At 38.6% G+C, this 20,694-nt stretch overlaps 1 protein-coding gene across 13 annotated transcripts in view; it reads right to left on the bottom strand.

Annotated features, from left to right (window-relative positions):
• The window catches only part of TENM3 (teneurin transmembrane protein 3), a 1,264,289-nt gene that overhangs the window by 209,010 nt on the left and 1,034,585 nt on the right, over positions 1 to 20,694 (bottom strand). For 2 of the 13 annotated variants that reach the window (XM_081925875.1, XM_081925876.1), the window contains exon 1: positions 7,846 to 8,120. The exons of 9 other annotated variants lie outside the window; for them this stretch is intronic. The gene's annotated coding sequence lies outside the window, so the exon portion shown is untranslated. Of the gene's footprint in view, positions 1 to 7,725; positions 8,121 to 20,694 lie in introns of those variants that run through there. 2 more of the 13 variants (XM_081925874.1, XM_081925877.1) reach the window with 2 other exon arrangements.

Raw genomic sequence — 20,694 nt, 5'->3', positions numbered from 1 at the left:
AATAACAATCCAGGATTGCTTTATTCAATATAAATCTATTACAATAAAACAAAGCAATAAAAGGTATACCGTAGCTATATTTAAAACAAAATCAGCTTATAAATAAGAGAAAGCTAATCTGCACCTCCTCCCCCAAATATTTCTTCCTCTGCAGGACCCTATCTATTCACCTGTGATTTGGCAGTCTAGCACCCTGATGAAGAATCAAATTGTTAAAACACAGCCCTCAGATTGATCCATCAATGGGGGATAATATCCCCCCCTTCTCAGCTGATCTGCATAGATCAGCTTTGGGGCTGTGCACCTGTGTGTGCATGCATGTGTGAGTGTAAGGTGGCCAGAACCACTTTTGACTGCCACATTGTCCTTGGAGGGTTGCCCAGAGGTGAACATGCCTCTCAGGTTAGTCACCCCTCACCATAAACAAGGCATGAGACCAAATTTAAAAGTATTAAAGGACACAAGGAAACAAAAAAAATATGTACCCAGGTGAAACTTGAAGACAGCATTTCACAGATGGGTGGGAACATTGAAAACAGCCTCTCTTGTGTTTCCTTGTACCTCACCTGGGGGCATTTGGAAGAAGACATTTGAAAACCTAGTAACTGCTGGCTATTAAGCCAAACCAAAATTTCTTGGCTGCTGTTGAGCATGCATGTAGCATCAGGGGGTACTAAGGCTTGCCTTACTTTCAAAGCCATGTGGCATGGTATGTGGAGGCAGAGAGAAAGGGCGCTTGGGTTCCTGGAAGTGATTCCATAATTCTTTGGATCCTGGCCATACCTTTGGCAGGATGCTCTGAACTTTAAAAAAGGCTCATTATAGGGTTTTGGTTTTTTTAGAACTTTAAAATGATTGAAAGATAGAGACAAACAGAGACAAAGAGGCAGAGAATGTGTATGAGAGATCTAAGTGAGAAAATGCTTAGCTTGTGGGAGTTTGTCTACACTGCACAGAATTAAAAACCACTTAAGTTACATCTTGACATAGTTTCATAATTAACCACTAAGAACATTGGAACCTATGAAATAATCTTTAATGTATACAGTATAGACAATATTATTGGATAGAGGGGGGAAACATTTTGCTTAATTATAATCAAATGGCAGATATAAAAACCTTTGCCCCGTGATATGTTGAAAAGCCTCTGACTGCAACTCTCTGATTAACCACCACTATTGTTGTCGTTTTAAAAAAACCCAATTGTCTTACCTAATTTATTTCTTTAATTACATTTATATCTCATCTTTCCTCCAAGGAGCTTCAGGTGGTATACATAGTTCCCCTCCTCCCCATTTTATCCTCATAACAACCCTGTGAGGTAGGTTTGTGTGATTTTAATTGTGGTAACTGCTGGTCAACAGACATTTTGGACATTTAAAATTTTAAAAAGTTGGTTGTGACTGATCTCAATTATAACTAAAGTCCGAAGACCAGAACTTTAAAAGGCAATTAATATCAATAATGAATTTCAGTGGGAGGGAGTTATGCATGTGCTTAACGTGAGAAATGATAGGATTTAAAAGTTCTTAACTTGATCAAATCATACTCCATGTCAGTTACTTCTAAGTAAATGTGCTTTCGTATTGCAATGATAGTCTTCAAATAACTTTTCATAATATCCAAAGTTTCAGTTCAGAGGTTGAAGTCCTCACGGGAATTCACTCAATCAGTCAGCAATTTTCTAAATGCATTTACTGACTGAATTGACCCAAGAATACATAAAGCCACCATAACTACTTGTGAATTTTGGAAGAGGTCCAGTAAAATATGTATAACTAAGTTTTATTCAGATCAAGAAAACTTACATATAGTATGCTTAACTAGAGGCACAGCCTTTATTTTTATCTAATTTTTACTGTAATATCTAGAACAGCCTCAGTTCTCGTTGACTTGAACCAAGTCCAAGTAAGCTGTTTCATACACCAGCTACATCACCAGCTAAAACTGAAGCTGGTAACTTACTCTTCATATTAATTTTTTTAAAAAATCTAGGGAAGAAGAGAAGAGTTCGGATTTGATATCCCGCTTTATCACTACCCGAAGGAGTCTCAAAGCAGCTTCTCCTTTCCTTTCTTCCCCCACAACAAACACTCTGTGAGGTGAGTGGGGCTGAGAGACTTCAGAGAAGTGTGACTGGCCCAAGGTCACCCAGCAGCTGCATGTGGAAGAGCGGGAACGCGAACTCGGTTCACCAGATTACGAGTCCACCGCTTTTAACCACTACACCACACTGGCTCTCTGGGAAGTAGAATAGCAGCTGGTCCTTTGCACAGAAAATAACCATTATCTTTAAAAGATCCTTAAGAGAAGATATAGGCTGGTCAGCTAGCCGGGTCACTTTAATATTTAATGAAGTGTATTTCCATATCTGTCAAATGATAGGCTAAACCTTTAAGTACTAAAATCTACCATCATCAGTAAAATGTCCATCTAAATTTTGAAAAACTGACTGATGAGTTATGATAAAAAGAAATCAGCTTTCAAAACAGAAAGAGAAGATAATGATAAAACTATATGATGAATTCTCTTGCAGTGGTAAACCAAGCGGGGGGGGGCTGTCATAAAAAAAAGGCCAAATGTTTTTTTCCACCTCCATCAAGGTCACTTTACTGATGATATGCTCAATAATATGATAATGCATTTAACCACTTTCCTTGCATCTAACTTCGACCTTATCGCAAATCCAAATGGCCTTGTTTAACTACCCTGGCCTTTCAGCATTTCCCTGAACAAAGATAATTAAGGAGATGTACTGCCCCCTACTATCACAGGAACTGAAAGACAAATAAACTTTTAAGAGCACGGTCAGGTGTCTTTTGCAGTAATGTATAACATTTAAGCAGAGGGCAACATTAATGAAATAATGGTTAAATAATTATAAAAGGTTAACTATGTTAACTGTGTTACATAAGGCAATTTTGTTTTAGTTAAAAAGAAAGAGTGTTAAAAAGTCTTCCACACTACATTTTACAGCTCCCCGGGCAACATTCCCCTCCTCTTAAAATTAGTTTATGACTGAAAGAGGTGTTCTGCAAAAATTAGCACAAACAATTTGGGCATGGCTACTTTCAATAAAAAGTTCATTTTAAAACTGAAATTTGCAGGACAGCTACATTTATTTCTTTTGTCTAAAATAAAAATGTACCCATTTGCAAAAGGCTTTATAACACTTTCTTAGTAAATCTTTTTCTTTCAACATACAAAAAACAAACCCTGTTAGTCAGGGTTCTTAAAAAATTATAGTACAAACCAGTGTGCCACAAGACTAATTTCATACACCCAGCAGGGGTTGCGGCTTAATAATTTTCAATCAAATTTTAACTAGCTTGAATTATTAAATGAATGTCCGCAAAGTCTGATAGAAAAAGAACCCAAGAACTACTAAATAAAGAGGTGAAATCAATGCAATGAAAAAGGAGACATTAAAATCAGCAATATATAAAAAAAATAAAGTTCACTTCCTTTTTCACTTTTTGCAGCAGCATAGCCAACATGGTCACTGAGCTAACATTTAAGTTAGAATGTGTTAATAAACCTGTGGGTTTCTTCTAATATCTAGCCAACCTGCCTTCCTTTCACAAATGATTGCCTCCTACCCAAATATTTTTGAACTTCAGAAAATGTTTAAAAAGCATTGTGCATAGCGGGGGGGGGGGGGTGCTCTTTAAAGAAAAAAGTAGTACCAAAAACTGTGTGAAAGAGAAAAGATCTAGATCTGTCTGTAATTACTTAAAGCTGTTTCTCCAGGATTAAGGGTACAAACCCATACATAGCTACCTGAGAGAAAGCCTAACCAAACTTAGTGGAACATACTTCTGCATAGACATGTATAGGATTGAACTGGAAAATGGTTTGTTTTTTTACGGTTACCCCTTACATTTAAAATAAAACAATTAAAATTGGTAGAATGGCGTGCCATTTATCGTTATAAAACTTAAAAAGTGAAACTGCTGTCCATTCACAAAGTACTGTGGAAATCTGTAGTACCACTTTTTAAAACAAGTATATATTATTGACACACCAATCTTGTCCTACTGAAATCACATGAATCAACTACTATCACCCTTATTCTAAATATATTTCACTTAGTAATAAACACCACTAAAGTAAGTGAGGCTTAATTTGTGTTGTGCAAAAATAAGAATCCCTAAATACTTTTCTATTATTATGATCCAAATCTGAAGCTCCACCTATTTCACATGACTTTATAATGCTGTTCCAGTTTTGTTTTCCCACCTAGCTGTTTTGAGATATTGTCTAAAAGCTTGGGTGTGGGTAGTTGTTGCATAATGACTCTGGAGAATAAAAATTACAATCCAGTCTGATACCCTTCATTGGCAACACTTTTGCAGGTGGTGGCATATGCAAGCTTTCAAGTTACACAGTTCAAAATGGAGAGCAGCTTCTGCAAGTACCTTAAATAAAAGTAACACAGGAGTTAATACTGCTCACTGTGAACTTATGCCTGTTCTGCCATATTGCACTTACAACTCTAAACAGAATGCATCTGGCCATTTTGATGCACAGACCTTTCTCCAAAAAAAGAGAAAATATGCACTGTTACTTCATGTAGTAAGTAATGAAAATTTGAAAGGTTAATTAAATTTGCTTTAAATACTGTGAATATTTATAATCCAACTATTGAGTAGGTTCGATTCAGTTTCCTATTTTCAGAAAAAGGAGGCTCATTAGGACGCAGGCCTAAAAAAGGTTGGGAAAGAAATATAATCAAAGTTTCCCATCAACAGGCCTTTAAACTAAAGCTGTAGTGCAATTCATTTACAATTTGTACTGTACATATTTCTCTGTATAGAAATATTTAAATGGAGCCCTTAATAAAAGAATAATGGGCTTGTATGTTGCTGCAAAAACAAGATGCAAATCTCCAGTTACTCCTTCTACAGTACTCCTGTTCCTGAGCTGCTCTTATTCATTTCAATGGGGCTCAAACAGGTCTCAAAAAGACTTTACAGTGGGCTGTGCTCATAAAAAAGTGTTCAACAGTGAAAAGGAAAACAAAGTTCCAAAGTTCCCATTCAGAGGAAACGAATTCAGGCTATCGTATTCTGTATATACACGGCATCAGCATTTATTTCTAGAAAGGTTGGTTAAATTTGCTAGTCACCATTGTTTAGTTCAAAGAATGGGCTGAAAAGGAAAAGGAAAAGTTATAAACAAAATGTGAAGTTCTGTATTCTGATCCTTTAATTGCTGATCATAGCTGAAAAGGGGTCTTTTTTCAGCTAATTGTATAAGTCTTGTTAAATCTTTTGAAATGCACTTCAGCAAATGCAAAAATACAGCTCTGAATAGGTTCTTTAATTTGGGTCATTTTACATTACTTGCAGTAGTGATGGGTGCTTAGCAACCCTTCTCTTGTGAATCTTCTAAATAACTGAATACCTGGCATAAAGCATGTAATCTGTCATACACCATTAATTATCAGGATCACTGTATTTAGACAGCTACTATCACTTCAGAAGAGAAATTATTTCCACTTTAAACTGAAATTACTTTAAATTTCTGTGTCCAAATCTGAACTGGGGAAGAAAACAAAACAAAAACTTTTAGTGTTAATAATAACGAACAACTAATTAAGTAAAAGATCTAGGCTTCCCCCCTCAAAATTGTAGAGATTTGTAATGTGAATTGCTAATTTATGAAATTATCTGAAAAAGGAAACTGCACTATGTAACAATTAGCCCAATCATCTTTCTGAAATGAGCCAAGTAATTATTTTAAAAAGTATAATAGCTTTACTTAATATATTATAAACATCAAAAATGTGGAATTAACATATATACATCTGAGTGTTTTTCTTACAGTTTTCAATAGTTTTGCAAAGTGATTTCAAAAATCTACAAAAATTGAACAAGACAGGCCACCCCATGGTTTTTAGGAGCAATTACATTATCATTAATACAAATATGCACATTTACTGACTCACCTTAATGGCAGTCTGTAAAAAGATCAAAAGGTAACACTGACTCATTCCATCAGGCAATCAATACAAATGATATGCTGTGAATGCTGTACAAGCTATATACAGATATGTATGCAGTGCTGGATGTTCCAATCCTTGGGAACTTTTCTCACATAATTTCAGTCAATTTATTTTGCTGTTTAAAGGGCCTACAAGGGTAAGGCAGGTCCTACTATTTATCTCCCTTGTCTTCTACTTCCTCACCAGGTCAGTAGCAGATCCGTCTTTGCCTGAAGGTCCGCAATGTCTATTTCCCACCCAACTCTTCCTGAATTGACTAAAAGCATTCTTGAAAGAATTTTTTTGAAGATGATAGCCAGAAAACGGAAACAAAGTTAACAAAAAGCAGCTGTCCAGGTTTGTGAGGTAGACCACTATCCCTTCAAAGTTCCTCAAGATCCAGTCCACAATTCAATTTTGAAATCAGCTTGAAGTACTGTATTAGCTAAAGGTTGAAGAAATGTATTAACTGCCACCACTGTATGCTTATGTAAAAACAGAATGTGCATGAAATATGGAATGTGCATGTAAAAAAACAGAATTAATAAAAAACATTCTGTATTTTAACATGTTATATATAGTGAAGCTAAACCCAAGAATTGTCCAAAATAAGTTGAATTCTAATAAACATTTCCCTTAAAGTATTTCCAATAGCTCTTAACTACCACATTAGACAATAAGCAAACAGTGGTCTCTGGATGCTTCACTCAAGCATTTAAAGTTGGAGAACAAAAGGTTTATTTTTGAAAATGAAAACCTTGGCTTGTAGAACTCCAGACATGAATCTGCTTTCAATTACTGAAAGTATTTCCACTTCAGTGGAAAGGGATCAAATCTTCAACTACACCATCTTTAGGCAATGAATTTGATTATATTAAGCTCTAAGAACACAGAATGACTTTGTAACACAGTCATATATTCTGTGTATATCATGTATTAGTTACATGAAAGAAAAGGAGCTAGAATTATAAATAAAAAGCACTGGAATGTGCAACTGTTTACAGAAACTCTGATATGCCTTATTTTTTCCAGATACCGTAATAAATGTCAAAGAGTAATCCTGAGTTTACAGGAAACATTTAACAATTATTTCTAAATCAATCCAGCCTGCTTTCATGCTGTTTTAAGCTACACTACATTTGCAGTTATAAAGTTAGCTCTGTCGTTATGGACTTTGTTTTTCAAGAAAAGCCAGCCTGCTAACCAATGCCATACATGAGGTCTGCTATTTTCACAAGCGGGTGATTCCATAATTAGAAATATTTTATACCCTGCCCTTTCAGAATGCCACGGTAGATTTGCACTAATCAAGTCCAAAAGCCTGGAGGAGTCCTGCGTAAAATCTGAGCTACATCAAAAGGCAAGGATAGCGAAACGTGGTACTCCTAAAGCTCGAAAAGGAATTACTGTACTGTGAATTTCAATCTAGGCAGACAGAACCCCATCCTCGCCCAGGAATGAAATTTAAAGTGCTGTTAAGGACAATAGGCTCGCTCGCAAGAAAACAGCTACTTGCAACAGCATCTGGCAGGCAAGAGCGATCTGCAAAGTTCAGCTTGTGCCTTCGCCAGCTCAGCCCTTGAGGGGTTAAAAAAAGCCACCTCGTTTCAAACGCCAGCAAAGCCTCTCCGCACCGATTCAAAGAGAAGCGGAGCCTCCTCCCTCCCATTGCAACGCCGGAGCAAGCGATGTACAGAAAAGCAGCAGCAGCGGAGCGAGGAAAACCCCGCTACATTTACCTAGAGCAGCGCTGGCGGTTCTGCCTGAAATCTTTCTAAGTGGCTCCACTCGAGGTGAGAAATCGCACTTTATCCCGCCTCGGCTTGTAAGGTCAACAGGGTCGCTTCGCAGTCACCCACCTTCCCGTGGCGGCGATTCCGCTGTCTGGGCGCGACGAGCCGAGCGCAGCGCTTCCAAGTTGAACCAGTCTAGAATGTATCATGTTACCGAGCCTGGCTTTCTCTTCAGGCACCGAGCAGCAATCAGACATGATAGGCTGAGGCTCCTCTGTTTACACCCAGGCGGGGGGGGGAGGGCGGGCGAGGCGTCCCTTAACCCTTGCGAGGCCGCGGCTCGCCACAGCTTCCCCGCTTCCTCGGGCGATTCTTAAATCACTTCTGATGGCCACAAATGTCTCGCGCTCTGTCGCTGTTCCCGGCACGTACCACGCCAGAGTGCCTCCCCCCCTTTGAACGTATTGCACACACACACACACACACACACACACGCGCGCGCGCCAGCCTAGGCTGCCAAGCTGACGAGCAGCATCAAAACAGCAGCTTTTCCAAAGACAGCACATTAAGCCTTAAAGATTTGGAAAGGAGTTATTATATATTATTTATGGCAGTTCAAAAAGAGAGAGAGAGAGAGAGAGAGAGAGAGAGAGAGAGAGAGAGAGAGAGAGAGAGAGAGAGAGAGAGAGAGAGCATAAAATCTGGCTGATCATGACGGGCGCTTAAAAAAATAAAATTAAAAAAAATCCCCGAGTGTGCGTTATACATCTAGATGGAAAGATTTACTTCCTTCCGAGCGCTTCAATTCCTGGACTGTCGGGAAAGAATCTTTCTCCTGACAAGACTGAAATTGTAGCAGCCCGTGCTGCTCTCCACATTTGCGTGCCTCGCAGAAGTCCCTGAAACGGGGGATAGGAAGGAACATGCCACACGACTGTCAGCTCTTAAAACGATGCCTCTCGGGTGCAGCTTTCCAGTCGAGATGGAGACAGCCATAACGAGATGTGATTAATACAAACATGTTGCGAGCATCTATGGTCCTGCAGCATTTTCACACATCCAGCAGCGATCAAGGACTTCCAGGTTTTGCATTGTAAAGGAATGCAGAATGCGTGAGAGAAAGGATGGGATCCACTTGTCTTTTCCATGTGTGCTTAATTCTCATCAGCATTAATGACACACACATCTATCCAGAAGATGACGGAATATTTGGGCCAGAATGCAGGGAAGTAATGATCCAGAGACCTCACACTAGCCATTTTTCTTGGGCAAGCAGCTTGCACAAGTCTCTCCTTTGAAGAAATTCAAGCTACCTCCACTGAATTTGTTCCGTGCAAAGGAAGACAAGGTTTTTTGTTTCTTTGTTTTTATGCATCGTGCACAGTTTGTTGAAGAGTTACTGCCCTCGCACATGGAACTTCACTTTTGTCCCCTTTCCACAGTTGTTTCTAAATTCTATACTCTGCACCATAAACACCCATCTGCTTTGCTCACAAGCAAAAGTACCAAACTGCATTACAATACTGCAGTACAGTATCTAAAAAGTCCAGTAAAAATAGAAGCGTACAACGGCTTTAAAGGGCTAGAAACCACAACACACCTTTTCCAGATGTATTTTTTTAAATCTGTTTAGATGTGTCCTTGTTTTGTTTGAAAAGGTCTTATCAAATGTACTGTTTCAACACAGCTATTTCCTGCACTACCTGGATGAAACCCAGCTTTATGAATATTCATCAAATCTACATCACTACAGGATCATAGGAAGTATAAGAACCTGACTAGCATTCTCCAGTGTTTGAGAAATAGATATTTACTAGTCCTATACAGAGATGCCAGGAACCTGGGGGCCTCTCCATGCTCCATACTTAGCTACAGCCCTTTTCCTTTACTGCATAACCAGGTGCATACATAGCATTCAACCTGCATCTCAAACCAGTCCCAACAGGGGTCTTAAGGAAGGGTGAGTAGCCTATACAGCTGAATCCTGCTTGGAGCACAGGAATGAGGACCTGCCTTTCTCTAGACTCTTTCTTCCACCAATGCAGCAAGCAGCTGCCATCTGGACATGCCTGCATAACTGGATTAAAGGACTGCAACACAGACAATTGTAAACCCATGATATTTATCCTGACTCTCCTCTCGCTCATGCAACAACAGCACCTCATCTCAGCTGCTATAACATTCTGCATGTTGGTCTTGGCTCTTGCCAATTCAGAACGTCTCCACTACATTCATGCCCCCCACCCCTTAGTTGCTATGATCATGTCACAGTATCATCTTCAAGGTCCATTTTCAAACATCCATCTGCTTTCATAGTTTCCTATTCTATATTATACAGTTAAGTTAAGCCTACTGGAAAGGTTCTGTTTTAGATCTGTATCCTGAAGAGAAACTAAATATGACCAAAATAATTCTCAAATATTTCAAAATATTACCTGACTAAATATATTGTTCATCAATATTCTATATCAAAGATGTAAAATAAATAAAGTCAGAGTCCACTTTAATAATAATGAATCACATCTTTACTTTAAACTAATTAAAGCAAAACCAGTAATAAGAAACCCCAAAAGCTAGAAAAGATTCCAGTCATAATCACTTTGAAGTTATAATCTCTTTGCCCACTGTTATTTCCAAATAATACAGAAGTATTAAGAAATTTATTATCCAATCAGAGTTATAAAATATAGACAGGCAAAATTAAAACGACCCAATTATTTTAATTTGGCTATCAAGTACCAGGGCAACATCACCTTCTTCCAAGGAAAGTATGACATTTTAATTTCAAATAATGAGGATCAAGCCAATTAGCTTGTATGTGTCTCCAAACTCCTTGTCATGCAAGTAAAATGTGGTGGTTGCTTTTGTTGTTTTAAAGCTTGTTGTTTGAAGATGAAATAGTAAAATAAATAATAACACTAGAGAAAGAATATCTAAAATATAAAACTCTAGTTTCTTTTTAAGACTACATCATGATTTTGATGATAAACTCCATTTTGTGTCAGTACTCTAGAATGGGCAATATTTTTTCCATCTCATGAACATCTGTATTGCACTAAATAACAGGAAGCTTCCCTAATGCCACTAAGGGTAAGGGCAGACAGAAATATGTAGATACCATTGGCTGCACTGCTCTGATCCTACACAGAAATATGGCAGATACAAAGACTTAGAGAGGGAAAAAATAAGTAGGGTCCTAAAAAGGGCTCTGAGAATGGAAGAAAGAGTAGCAGAGTAAAATGATGAAAAAATGAAAGGGGCAGAGAGAAAAAATTAAGAAGGGAAAAAAGTTGGGAGAAGGAATAGGCAAAGTGGAGAGGTGCACTTTGCAGAGAGTTGTGGAGATGAGAAAGGAACTTCACATATTTATTTTAAATAACTGACCACATCCTTGACATTACATCTCTATATTAAATTTTATAACGAATCCACAAACTGCCCAGGAGAAATTGAAACTGCAACCACATATATAGTTTCTTTAGAGTATTTATGACCTGTCGTCATAGTAATGATTCCAAGGCGGGGTACAATAAAATTGCAATAAAAGCAAGCAATCATTTCAATTAATACTAGCAAGAAAGCAAGTAAAAATCAATGAACAGCATAACAACTAAGGAATGGTTGCACTTCTAATCTGAACAATTAATAATCCATGAACGGTTAACCAAACCAGCCATATATTAAGCTGGTCTGGAATATAAACAGGATCAGTGCCAGCCAGACATGTTTTCCACATATAGGGCATCCCCATGGAAAAGGTCCTCTCCTGCATGATGTATAACTCTTGCTGGTAGGGTGCAGTTATTTAGCAGCCAGCTCACATTCAATTTTGCTTATTGCTTATATGACCACAAGGTAAATTTTAATTTAGTAAGCTGGATGTTGGAAAAGAGTAGAAACAATTATGTGGGGTAAATAAAGATTTGCAAGTTGGGGTTGCTATGCATAGAAATTGAGAACCAATGTGATTAAATAACACTGCAATACAACATTTGTTGACAAAGGATAGCTCAAGGCTTTCAGTGTCAGGTTACCATTTTATGGGGGGGGGAGAGAGATTGTTCCAAGAAGTTGTTTTATTAAGGGTCCACAAATTTTGCTTTGGGTTACCAAGTAAGCAATAAATAGTGGTCACCATTGAATCCACCACATCCTTTGTGCATGGAAGATAATTTGGTGGAGAGAAGCGCAAGCCTCTCTCATGTTATGCTGAGCTTTAGAAGTGGCAGGTCTCTCACACTACTTATATCTGCTTCAAAGCTCAGGGGCATGGAGTAGTGAGGTGAATTTCTTTTTAATACTCTGGGTGTCTGAGGTAGCAAAATCACTTCTGCTTGCTCTAGAGTTCAGCTGTATAACATAAGAAACCTTTCTACCTCTCCTCCGAATAGGGAGATGGGAAGAAGAGGTTCTTGTGGCACTGAGGAGGGACCCTCTTCCTAGCGAACAGATCTGTGGAGCCATACATAAGGGACATGCCTATGCAGAAATACTTAGATTTTGCTGCATCTGTGACAGTTGCAGTCCCAAGTGAAAATTACATATTATCTTAAGTTTAAGGGAGCCTCTGATGGTGTTTCCTGCTTGGCAGGGGGTTGGACTCGATGGCCCTTGTGGTCTCTTCCAACTCTATGATTCTATGATTCTATATCATGTAGGAACAACATGATTAGATTTTACATTAGTAAATTTATTAATTGATATTTCTCATTTGGGGAGAACAACAAGTCAAATAAGTAGTTTAGTATCAAAATCCTACCTGACTGGTAGGAAAATTGGCCCATCACAATCAAGAGTCATTGTCATACCACCAATGCCACAAATTCGGTCCCAATACAGGTTTTGTAGCAGCTGGTTTGCTATAAACAATTCACTGCCTATCACATGAAGTCAGTAATCAAGATTTTCCAATTAACCAGACATGTCCAGAATTTAGGTGCTAAAGGAATGCAAAAGATTGCGGAACATTTCCTCCACTCCTGAATGGCTTGACACTGTTTGGCAAAACAGTGCGTTAAACAGAGGTATTAATATTTTCCAATTTCTACAAAATTGTTATGCTTAACATATCATAGAAATGTATTTGTTGCTTTTTTAATGTTATAGCTTATAATCCTTTTGTGATTAACCAAGACCCTGGGTCTCCTCTTTTCCTGTTGCTCCCAGCTTCCAGTTCCCAGCAGATAACAAAAATGCTCATTATTAGCTCCCAAGGGACCCCAAAGACTTTGTTTTAATATTCTTCTAATTTGTATTATTAAATCTCATTTCATTTCTATTACTTAGTCCATAAGATTATCCATTTTAGACCACAAATATTCCTAGTTATTATCTGGACTGATTGATGTTTCCTTGTTCTGCAAATGGGTGATCACCCTCCTAACCAGCAACTTTAACTAGCATGATCCTATTTCTCATTCTAATCCTAAGCAAATAAAATGATATATAACCACTTCTCTCTCTCTCTCTCTCTCTCTCTCTCTCTCTCTCTCTCTCTCTCTCTCTCTCACACACACACACACACACACACACACACAAAGAGAGAGAGAGAGAGAGAGCGTGACAGAGAGAGCGCAAACACTGTGTCCCATCTTTTGGTTATTTTTTGCATCCCTTTCTGAAATGTTTTTTGCGATGATAAGGGTGTAAAAATGGTCAATCAGGCCAACTCCCTTCCCTGATCCAGTTGCATATAGCTGACTAATCACAACAGAATGTGGATGGGAAAGTGTATTTGGATGCATTTTTCATTAAACATATAAGAACACATGAAGCTGCCTTCTATTGTCTGAAAATTGGTCCATCTGCCTCAATATTTGTGTATACCATATACCAGTAGCTTTCCAGAGTTTCAAACAAAAGTGTTTTCATGATCTACTTGGGAGATCCCACAGACTGAATCTAGGGCCTTTTGGATCCAAAGAATGCATTCTACCGCTAAGCCATGGCCTTTCCTTTAAAAGTTGTATTCCAGTGCTTGCTGAGCACAAATGAACCAGGCTTATAGACCATCTAGCCCACTGTTACCACATCTATCAGTCCTGCTCATCCTCTCTTTTCTAGGTCACTTATCTTTAGCTATCTTCTCTCCCTGTTCTTTAACTTTTCTGTTGCTGAGACAGGGATCTTTTTGTGCACAGTTGGGAAATATAGATGGTTGGAAATGTAGGAGAAGGAAGGAGAAGGAACCTGCTGGCTCTTAAGAAAGAGTTCTTACTGATCCTACAATATTTTTCTAAACTGAGATAGAATGAACAGTGAATCTTCACTATAAGAACTTAGTAGAAGCAGGGCTAAGTTCTGCTGAAGGGCTGGACAATAAGACACCCAAATAATAATACCATATGGTGTCAGGAGTTGTCCTGTTTCTTCTGTGAGTTAACAGCAATCAGCATTGAAAGTCTGCAGAGCAGGTCCTATTGACTGTGGCATAAAATGGACCAGTTTAAGCCAGCAGCCGAGCTGTGCTTAACAGGCATCCTTGGTGAAAACTGGAGCAGTCAGGTATTTGAGAGACACCAATGTTGGCAGCACAAAGTTGATAAGGCAGCAGGACTAGACAGATAACTTTCAAGATGACCCAGTAGCCCTTGTAACAGTGTGCCATTGAGTTGGAGTTTACCTCAATGCAAGGGCCATTGGATTGTCCTGCTAATTATTGCACAGTAGATAATAACGACTCCTGTGGAGAAGCCACCACTGATACAGGATGTAAACAAGGAGCAAAGAATGCTTTGTGTTCATTCTGGCTTTTTTAGGGTGGAGTATCTGATGGGGAATTTGTGCAGTTGGGAAATCTGGTTTTGAAAAACCCTGTGCTGTGGCCTCGTTCCAGATGAATTTCCAAGCGCAACCTCCCAGTACTAGTAAAAGACCAGTTGCATTCCATAAATTACATTCACTCAGTGGTTCTTTTGTCCATGACTATGATCCAGTGAGCCCTTTAGGTGCAGCTAAAGGCTTAAATACAGACAGTGGGGCAGTTATCTTATTTTCCCTGAAAAACAGCCTAGTTCCCCACTGAGTTTGGAAATTTCAAAAGCACTTTGTGATACGGAGATCTGAAAGTGGGGAAGGAATTTTCTTCTACGGAATGATTCACCAATTATCCACAGTGTTCCAAGTGAAAAGTCAGTGGAATGAAGCAGTACAGCAAAGGATTCCACTGAAGCAAACACTGCATGTATGGAGCCTAGTCTGCCGTGCTTCCAAATTGGAGCAGACGGAGGGAAATAGTTAGGGACTGACCTTTCAGCTTGGCTTGTTTCGGAATAGTTCAGCTTCGTTATTACCCATTCTGAGAGCAAAAGAGGTGAATCTCTGATTCAGTGCCCCCAAGACTCTGTGCTGAAGAATAACCTATGGGCTTTATTGAACCCTTTTTCTTGGCAGTATCTGTTTGAAATGCCTAGCTTTTTAGTGTGAATTTTCTTCTTAGACATCTCTGATACAAAATATACACAATACCAAAGGATGCCAAGAGTCAACTTCAAATAGGAATTACCAAGCTTGGATCTATATGTGACTGATATACTGACAGTGACTTCCTTGGTGTTCCTAGCCAATCATGAATAATGCCACAGGTTGCCCCTGCCATAGAAGTGAGAAGTAGTGGTGGCAACTTCAAGGTTCTGGTGAGACCTGGCAAGAGCCCTGTGAGCTCTTGCAAGCTCTTGCAGGGCTCTAGGAGTTCTCATTGGAACCTAGGAGCCACTGCCCCACGCCCCTGGTAAGCAAGGCTTTGATGGGGGGTGACAGGGGCAGGCACAGGGTGGCACTTTCCTATTTTGTCATGCCTCCCCCTCTACTAGACCAGCATTTCCTAAAAGGATTAACCAGAGCACTTCATGCTTAATAAAATACAGCTAAGTTAACTAAATTTTAAAAAGGGATATGATAGTCTGTCTTGTGGTGGAGCCTATGTCCAGAATATACAAATTATAATTCACTGTGGAAGCCTGTGTATTCAGAGTACCAGGGAGATGGGGAAGCGGCAGTTCTGACCATCAGTGAACTTCAGTCATACCCTGAGAAGATGTTTGTCTCCCCACATATTTATTTAATGTATTTATACACTTAATTAGTGTAGTATCTAAGAAGCATACATAAAATTGTAAAATGAATCACAATAATTCACCAAACTTTATTAAATGCCTGAAGTAGTAAGGTCCTTGTCAGGTACCTGAAATTCAACAGGAAATGGGCCTGTCTAATCTCAACTAAATGGGTATTCCACAAAATCCATTCAGCCTCACTGCTCCTAGCTGGGAGTTTTGATTACACTCTCAGTGCTCCAAAGTATGATCCAGACACTCCAGCAAATTAAAATGCATAGATCCCTAAGAATTCTCTCTTGGTGTGAAATTCTGGTGATTTAGACTCTTTCCATTTACCAAAAGTTTATCCTCACTAGTGCACTATCAGGAATATGCCTGTTAACTCTAATGATGAATACAACCAACAATGATGGTGGAATCCAAACTCCCATCAGGGAGCAGCAAGGCTGAATGGAACAGCAAAGCTACTGCTGCTATTGCCAGCCAGAGAGAAAGGTGGGTTGGCAGTATTTGTGCTGATACTGTTTGTGCTAGCTCCAGGCTAGTTTAGGATCTGATGGATGCTTGGACTGGCTCATCTCTATGCCCCTCCCTGCTCCATACATGCCATGTTTCAAGTGTCTTACATACTGCCAGTGAATATACTGTCAGGAGTAGCTTCTGCCTGCTTGCAGTTTCAGCAGGTGCAAGCAGGGCGCATCACTCTGGCAATGGGACATCTCCACCCCATCCAAACATCTTTTCAGATTACAAAATTCTACAAATCCTGCTCCTAGAAACGCAAACAAATATGAAGGGAAAAGAATCAGCAGACAATAACGTAGGGCACTTGGTCCACCTGAGTAATTTGCCTAACAATTACGTTAAGAAACCAGCATAGCACTTCAGCAAAGTAAAAGGCTACATAGTGATGAAAGAAAAGAATTAGGCTTTGATAGAAAGAGACCAAAGAAGATGCAGTTCAGAAGGTAGAGCAGTGTTTCACTGAAGCTGTAATATTCCATAAACAATGTCTAAAAGGATTGTTTTCTGAAAAATAAAACCAATTGTCACTGAAGAACTGCACAAGAGTTAAGCTGTTACAAGTTCACCAAAAGAAAGCTTTTAGATAGCAAAGATGGAGGACGCAGAAGTTGAAAAGAAAAAAACACACTTAAGACAGAGAAGGTGGGTAAGGGAAATACTAAAAAGCAATGAAAACGGTGAAATTAATTGTTTTCAGCTGTCAGTGTAGGAACAGAAGGAAGAAGCTGCTCCACTGCAGAAGAAATGAAAGATGAAGGTGGGTGTTGTTCTTAAAATGGAAGGTATCATCATGCAGGATGAAGGTAATGCAGGCCTAATTGGACAAGACTGAAAACTATTTGTCCAAGCAGATTACAAATTTAGGGATGTGGGGGGGCAGTAATATTTTCTTTTCTTTTTAATTTTTTTTGGAAACCAGACACTTTTTAATAAAATGACAGAACTGGGTTTTTAGTTTATTTTGGTTAAACGTGAGAGCCATGTTTCCTACTCCTTAAAAATAAAACACAATTGAGAGGACTCACCTCTGTCTTCTATGTGAATGACTGTCTAGCCCTTCAAACTCTATGATTCCAAGTTAAGTTTAAAGATAGAGAATCCTAAGAATAGTGAGCAGGGTTGTTGCTGCTCATCAACAATTTAGATCCAGACAGCACACTGAGCAGGAATGCAGGACTTTACATCTATGGTTGTATTTCTATTATACTATTAGTTCAAAATTTGTGCCTATACATATATATATATGCAGATATGTATGCTTCTTTGGTGATGCATTTTCTCTTTTTAAAGGATGTATATGCGACCACCCAAGCCAAAATGCCTTCTCCTACACAAAGAAGGAGGAATTCTACTCTGGTTACTGTAATATCCATAGACACATGACTGCTCCCATATAATTTTGTTACATTTATAATATGTTAATGACAATGTGACTAATGTCTCAGATTTTGATAGCATTATTCAAATAATAAATAATAATAATAATAATAATAATAATAATAATAATAATAATAATATTTATACCCCACCCTCCCCAGCCAAGACCGGGCTCAGGACGGCTAACAACCAATAATAAAAACAAGTTGATTAAAATACAATTTAAAAAAAGATTAAAATACAACATTAAAACATTAGGATGCAGCCTCTTCACAGGAGGTTGATCTGTCTGAATCGCAGCCACCCCCATCCCCCAAAACATACTATGTATGATACAAAGAAACTCACTCAGTTCATATCCCAAAACTAAAACCTGAACAGCTATGTTTTTCATGATCTGAAAACAGTTTTAATCAGTTAATTGCCCCTAGGCTTTGAGCACAAGTGAAGATAGCATCAGTTAATCAGTGGACTTCAGAGAAAAAGGGCACACAGGCATCAGATGTTTAATAAAAGAGACAGTTATTGTACAAATGAGGCATACATACTTTTGCTATCATATTGGAACATGAAACAGGAGTGCTGGTTAAGTGCTTAAGGACAAATTATTTCCTTGAGTCCATGCTTTAGGGTCTTAGATCAACAAACACTTTCAGCTAGGAAGATTCAAATTGTGTGATGCCACTATGCTTTTAAAATGAGAATTAAGAATCTAAAACTTGAAGTAATTGTGATAATTACTTAAAAGTTTCAAGATTAGCATATTATTTTGCAAAAAAAATGCATTTATTTCAGTGCAAAATAACATTATGATACAGGTATATTACAAATGTGTTTGCTTCATTTAAAAACATCCACCCAGTTAGTGTTACCATGGGGGAGGGGACAAGCTAATTTCTTCCCAGAATAAAAAGCAGCATAGCTTTTTGGAATCAATAGTTTTTTCTTTTCCAGAAATGGGCACCTCTGTGTGAATCCTGAAGAAATTTCAGCAGTAGTCAGGACTTCCAGAGAGGAAAATGGCAGACTAAGTTATCTATTGTCCATGCTCCCACTGGCAGAGATAATTATGTGGTGACTAAAATAACCAAGATAAAATAGAAGCCTGTCCTTATCTGAAGGAAGAATGTGTAAATATAACTAAAGTCCTGGAAGTAAGATAATGAAGGGAAACACCAACAAAAGATAGAACACCAACAGAAACATGGCAAAAATGTTGTTGAATGGCATGGTATGGGTTGCTAGTGCCCAGGGCTGTGCAGAGGGGGGGGGCCGTGGGAGGGAGGGAAACGGATGGAGTACACATGTGCATTCAACTCTCCATTGTTTGGAGAGGTCACTTCATGGTTTGCATTGAGAACATGTTTTCAATGGAGCCTAGCAACGGAAGTGTACAGCTGTGTTGAGGCTGCACTAGGTGTTGAAATTTTGTGCCCCTAACAATTGTGTGCCCTCCACTATGCCACTACATCACAGAAGGGTTGAATGCCCTTCTGATCATCATAAGGCAAATGTTGAATGAGTAGCTTGTAGAACTAAGAGCCAAAATGCGTAAAATTTCAAGAGAAACATTCTTGAACAGGAGAATGCCCAGGACCTGCCATATGAGAGTTGCAGGAGTGCAGAGAGCTACAGGAGACATCGGCCTTGCAGCTGCCTGAAAGTCCAAAGCAAACAAGGAAAGCTGGTTTGTTGGTGGACTTTATGATTGGAGGAGGCGAGGGCAGAAGACAATTTTGTTCAAAGAGACAACTGCAAGACAAGAAGTTTCTAAGCCTCTGATGACTGATGTTGGAAAAATTGGAAAAAGCAGAAAAAGAAGGACTAGTATTAAGATGGAATCCTTGGAGAGAAATTTATTAAACTGGACTGCCGAAGGACAATCTTGGAGAACAAAAATTTAAGAATTACTTCTGGACTTTTTGAGTGGAAAAAGGTGAATTTGTGATGCCAGGGAAGAATTATGCCTAGTAGACTGATAAGCATCTATATAATATACAGCTCTATGTTATCTTGTGGTGAATGCTTTGACTATTTTGAATGATTGTTATTATATATAATTGACAAATATAGAATCGGAAGTCCCTCTTTTTTCTTTTAGTCTAGCTGCTTTTCTTTTTAGCTCTTAGAATTGGATTAATGAAAATATACATAGGAAGGTGACAGATCAAAGATGAGGGGCTCTGTGTGAGAGGCAGGATAGAAAGGCTCTCCAGGGGTGGGAGGCTAGGGGAAGAAAGATATGCTCCCAGATAAGAGGTGGAAAGGTCTACTTTCTGTGCTTGGAAAAAAGGATTTGATATAATTGTGATAGAGCTTTTGCATTCATTTTTTCTTTTCTCCTTTTTTCCTGCTTCTTTATGTCTTTGTTTTTCTTTTTGTTTTCTTTTATTCTTTTTATTTAGATTAGTTTGGTTTTTCTTCTATGCTATGTTGAAAACTTTCAATAAAAATATTTTTAAAAGAAAAAAAATAAATTTCAGCAGTAGTCCAAATGCATTTTCTGATTTCTACATATAGTAGTAGTAGTAGTAGTAGTAATAATAATAATAATAATAATAATACATTTTTATTTATACGCCGCCCTCCCCAGCCAAGACCGGGTTCAGGGCAGTATAGAGGGGGAGGAAAACCTTTTACAATTCTTCCACTGGAATCCCATCAGTCCACTTGCTCTCTCTTTCATAACCTGCCATTTTCTCATCTTTCTTCTGCTAGCAGCTGCTGCACATTGGCTTTTATCTGGCAGGGAACCAGTTGCCTACACAGTTACAGCCAGCAGTGCTTCCATACTGTCTAATCTCCATAATACAACAGCCTCCAAGTGACCTGGAGGCTTGGACTTAAGTTTTTGGCTCTTATTCCTATAGTGCCAGTACCTTCTGTTTAAGTAGCATATTTTTTAATTAGAAATTGATGCTTATGTAGCAACAAGGGATTTATCTGAAAATGGAAAATAAAATAAAAAAATAGAAGAGGCAGCCTAACATGTCTGCACAAAACTGTAAGAAATCCC

Source organism: Podarcis melisellensis, assembly GCF_964234715.1.
Source record: "Podarcis melisellensis genome assembly, chromosome: 9".
Lineage (NCBI taxonomy): Eukaryota > Metazoa > Chordata > Lepidosauria > Squamata > Lacertidae > Podarcis > Podarcis melisellensis.
This window is presented reverse-complemented; position numbering and strand designations above follow the sequence as displayed.